Raw genomic sequence first — 5,857 nt, forward strand, 5'->3', positions numbered from 1 at the left:
ACCAATAAATCATGGCATACGAAAACACATTAAGTTTTCAGCTGTAAATCATTGAAAAATATAGACTTAGATATTGTGGTGCATGGAATAATATGAGTACCTGGGTATATAAAAGTGAACATGAGCGTCACAAAACCAAGTGATATTACCTCATATGTATCAGAGTCTTACCATACCAAGCGATAAAACAAATTTTTTTTTAACTTTTTTGTATTTTATAGTACCGTGTAAGCCACCGCTAGTGTGTCTAGCAGGAGGTGAATACATACCAGTATAATTATACCCTAACATGACCCTACCACGGTTGATCAGTGCTATTATGATCCCCTATTGCTCGTGGATAAAATGCCATCTTTAATCTATCTGTTCGATACTTAATCTCTCTAATTTTACTTACATGATCTCTCCTACTGTAGTATGATGGGGGTAATAATACATTTTCACCATCACTGCTAAAAAGACTTTCTTCCAATTTATGCTAGAGCTTCAATCTGTAATTTAACCTTCGCTCCGTGAGTGATTCCTAGCCTAGCTGCTCTAATATTTTGGATATGCTACTGAGTTTATCATCATAACGTTTTATAAATTTAGCTCCTCTACACTGCATGTGATCCAATTTGGCATTTAATCCAACTTTGTGAGGATTGCATATACTTGCAGCTTATTCTAAAGGAGGCCTAACCAGTGATAGATAACATTTCTCTGAAGTAAGTTCTACTGCACTTGAGCTAACTCCATCTATCACTACTTTTTGTACCGACCATTCAAAAAGTCTTTAATCCAACTCAGGATATTTTAATGTTTGCCATATGCTTCTAGATTTGCAAGTAGTTTACTATGCAGTACGTTGTTGAAGGCTTTCTTAAAATCTAGAAAAACCGCATCCACTGTAACATTGCTCTCTCCCTCAGTAAGTATATTGTGAATAAAAAGAGCACGTTATGTCTCATAGGATCTACCTTTTTGGAAACCGGGCTGATTTTTCATTAATAACTCCTGATTATTGGGGTGTCTCACAATCGAATGAGCAACTATATGTTCCATAACCTTGCATGAAATGGATGTCAGGGAAATAGGTCTGTAATTGCTCAGTTCCTCCTTGTCTCCATTTTTAAATATTGGTGTTACGATAGCCATTTTCCAATCTCTGGGAACCTTGTGATCTACCAGCAACTTTTTAAATATGATTTCTAGATATGGTGCAATTTCTGACACTAGTTCCTTAAATATAAGGGTGGGTATTTGATCACGCCTGGAGGATTTATTTTTCAGCAAGCATTCTATTTCACTATGTGAGATTTCAATTTTGGGTATTGGGTGACCAGCATGATTTGGTAAGCTATTGGAGACATTCGGTGAGGCACTGATCAAGATTCTTTGAAAGAAGGAATTTAATTCGTTAGCCTTTTCCAAACTGCTGGTTACTCTCTCCCCTTTATCATTTTTGGATGAATTAACTGTTGACTTATTTCCCTGAACCTCTCTGACGAATGACCAAAATGCTTTTGGATTCTCTTTTAAATTCTCTATGGACCATCATAGTTCCATCAAACAAATGCAGGTCTCCAAAATCTTCCCGCAGTTGTATATTGGATTTCTAATATTCCATAAGGTTAGGACCAGTGCTGCTGCTCTCTCTGCTCGGAAAATATTTTGTGAGTAATGAAAAAGACAATATTTGTAGCAAATGAATTAACCATGAAATATTCTCATGGCATCTTGTAAAAGAAACAATCCCTTAAATTTCTTTGAAATGCTACATTTGATACCATGGTAACTTTGAATAAAGTTATGACATTTGATTTAGAAACTCACTGGTCATTTTTATCTGTTTGAATAATCATATAATCTTTATAGGTGAGACTCCTGATACGACGATTTCAGCCATCAAATTGCTATCCTTTTATGTTGGTAAATTTATTTTTTGTAAATAAGTTGTTGAATGTGTTTGATGAATAGTTATCTTACTGTGGGAGTAAGTAAAATCCAGGAGAAAAGAATTTTTCCTGACATTTAAGCAGGTCTTCCCATGGTAGTGTGTATATATGCTTTCATCCTATACTTTATTATGCCATATTTCCCTTGCGATTAAGATTTAATTTACCATCTAACATCCTCTCCTAATCCCTTGACATCAACTAGTAAGCCTACCTTTTTTTTTTATTGTCAAATGTTACTCTTGTGCAAAAGGTCATATTTATTTCTTCCAAGAATATCTCATTCAAGACTGCATGCAAGCTTTGATAATGTCTTCTGGCATTTGATTTAAAATTTGCTCATTTTATACTAGTATCACTATGTCATCTACAAATATAGGACATTTTATTCTTCTTCCATCTATACATACCCTCTTTTCACGTTCATATACAAGGGTAGTCTGAAAGGCTCTCAGAATAACCACCAGATGACAGCGCGAGCGCAACGTGTTTCCCTTGTAATAATAGGTAATCTTTTATATTTATTTATTCACCTTTTGTGAATTATAAATTCTCATGAGTGGTCCAATTTGTTTTGTTTGAAGTCCTTTAACCAAAACTTTGAATATATCTTTCCCACGTATGCACACTATTTTGTTACATGTTTTCCTCTTGTCATGAAGTATACAAAAAACCAAATCTCATCAGTTAAATACAAAAGTCAGTGGGTCTCAGATGAAATTCATTGGCTTTCAAAGAAAATGATAGATGAAGTTTTGCATTGCAAAAACAAATCAAATCCAGCTGACTGCCAGGAATATTCTGTACTAAAGAAAAGTTATTGGCAAAACTTATAGTCTGCTAAAAAATCCTTAAACAACCATAGACTTACCGATGCAGACTTTAAATCTAAAGATATTTGGAAAATTAGGAGGGTACTGTCCTTGTCTTTATTTTATTTTTAATTTATATTAATGATCTACCAGATAAGCTAAAATCCATTACAGGAATAGATCCATTGTTGTATGCTGATGATACAAATATTATTGTGTCAGACTCCTAAGTGGACTGTTGACAAAAAGAGCTGCTGAAGACTTTCAATGACTGGTGTCTTCTTAACTTCCTAAAACCCAATTTAAACAAGTCTTCCCGGATTTATTTCACTGATAAAAACTAAGTTTCCACTTCAATCTAAGTAGATGCAACAGGTGAAAGCATTCCCCAAAATTTCAGTGTCCAATTCCTGAGAGTTATCCTGAATAGAAACATGTTTTGGTGGGAACACATTTTCAAATTACAAATAAAGTTAAGTTTCCTATGCTTCCTCATAAGAAATATTAGATATTCTGTAAATTTAGAGGTCCTTCTATGCATTTACTATGGTGAATTTTATTCTTGTGTTCCTTGTAGTATCCTTTTCCCATGTGGGCATAATCTTCGAAATCCAAAAGAGGATCATACGTAATATGAGTAATGCTCCTTGTGATGCACCAATGACACCTCTCTTCAAAAGGACTTGCTTTATTTCAAAAATCCCTGCATATATATATATATATATATATATATATATATATATATATATATATATATATATATATATATATATAGATTATATTTAAAGTCTTTTAAATCTAGCATGCAAAGGGTAATATTTATTAGTATAGGTGCAATCGCGATTATCACAGTCAATATACAAGAACCTGCCATTTGTCAGAACACAATACTGCTCATGGGCCCAAAGCAATGGGTGTAAGGTTATTCGATAAACTTCCCCATAAAATCAAATATGAAAAAAAAGTACCTGTTTTCAAGAAAAAGCTGTTCAACCTATTAAAAAATAATATGCTCTATTTTGTATATGATTTTCTGGAATGTCACTACTCATCAATTCTGACTTAACCAAATAATATGTAAATATATTAGTATATTGATGTATACATATATATGTATATTTATCATATTTTTTTGCTAAAATTGTGAAGTTTATATCTGATATTTCCTATATTTGTGTACGCGTGAATATGCACTAAATCTCCAGACAATTAAATGCTTTATTATTATTATTATTTATGGTTAAACATGCATATCCCAGATAGGTTAAACCACTATATCCCAGAGACAAAACAGTAGTCAAAGAAGTGGACACATATTGATTCACCACCACCAAAGAAAGCAAAGGCAATACGGATGGCTGGAAAAGTGATGGCTTCAGTTTTCTTGGATGCAAAAAGGATTTTGGTGATAGATTTCACCTGCATTTTGAGCTAAGCAGCATCTTGAAAAAGGAGGACTGGAAGACCATAGATGAGATCACAAACATCTCATCCATTAATAATTTCACCAGCTCGAAAGAGATGCAGGCAAAGAAGTTTCAGAAACTCCACCAAGTCCAAAAGCCTAGCACTTTTGGTCCTGAAAAGGACTGATCAACCTGACCGACCAGAAATTGAGTGAAGATATTTGCTCCATCCTGTCCAAAGGCCTAAACTTTGCCATCACTCCAAAGGATATACCTAAAGAAAACATCATTATAGGAGTCGAAGATGCAGTGCAGAAGCTGCCTAAGCATCTAGCCAACAAGATAAGGGAAGATGTCACTCAAATCCTCTGCTAGGCGAAACCACCCAGGCCCAATACCACCGCTGCAGAATGCAAAGTATTGGAAAAACTGTGTGACAATAAAGAACTTCTTGTCCCACCAACTGGTAAGGGGAATGCTACGGCAATCATGAAGAAAGAGGACTACCACAACAAAATTGCAGCCCTATTGGATAGCAGCACCTATTTCTATTTGAAAAGTGACCTAACAGCAAAGATAGAACGACTCACTATGGAGAAAATCAAACAGTCATCCATTCCAATGGAAGAAAAATGGACTCTTTCCATCAGCAGCCAAACCACCGCGTCTGTATGGACTACTCAAGGTACACAAGTAGGGGGTCCCAATACGACCCATCGTAAGCAACATCAACGCACCTACCTACAAGCTGGCACAATACATCGCTCATTCTCTCCAACCCTTTGGCAGAAGAACGGACTCGTCTGTGAAAAACTCCACGGAATTTAAGTCGCACCATCAAGAATATAGAAGTTAAGGAATAAGATGTGCTAGTGAGCTTTGATGTAATATCTCTGTTTACGAATACACCCATTGATGACTCAATACTACTCATCAAAGAACTGGAAGGATTACCAAAGTATTTCCCGGACCTCGCAGAATTCTGCCTCGGCAACTCATACTTCCTTTGTAATGATAAGTACTTTCAGCAGAAAGAAGGTGCGGCCATGGGATTACCTCTATCCCCTGTAGTAGCTGACATTTTCATGGAAAATTTTGAGAAGAAGGTAATAAAGGCTTGCCCAAAGAAACCATTTCTTTGAATCCACTATGTCGACGACACCTACGTCATCTGGCCGCATGGGAAGAAAGAACTAGAATTGTTCCTGAAATACCTTAATCAGCAACATCCTGCCATACAATTCACTATGGAAATTGAGCAGAATGGTTTCCTGCCCTTTTTAGATGTGCTAGTGACCAGAAAACCTAATGGCAGCCTTGGCCATGCAGTATACCGCAAAAAAACCCACACCGACCAGTATTTGGATGCCCAATCACACTAACATCCTGCCCAGAAGAGCTCGCTAGTAAATACACTAGTTCATTGTGTCTACATCATCTCAGACGCTGAGTCGCTTTCATCAGAAAAGAGATACCTCATCTCAGCGCTGGGGAAAAACAGATACCTTGAACAATTGGTCCAAAAAAGGATTGCCAAAAAAGAAATGGAGTTGACACAAGACGGGATCCTGCTCAAGAAACAGAGCAAGGAGAAACCTGAAAAAGAAAAACCAACGACATATGCTATCATCCCGTATGTCGCCGGAACAGCTGAAAAGATAAGCAAGCTACTACGAAAACATGATAACAACTCGGTTCTCCA

This window comes from Hetaerina americana, unplaced genomic scaffold (assembly GCF_022747635.1).
Source record: "Hetaerina americana unplaced genomic scaffold, ioHetAmer1.1.p SCAF_6, whole genome shotgun sequence".
In the NCBI taxonomy this organism is placed as follows: domain Eukaryota; kingdom Metazoa; phylum Arthropoda; class Insecta; order Odonata; family Calopterygidae; genus Hetaerina; species Hetaerina americana.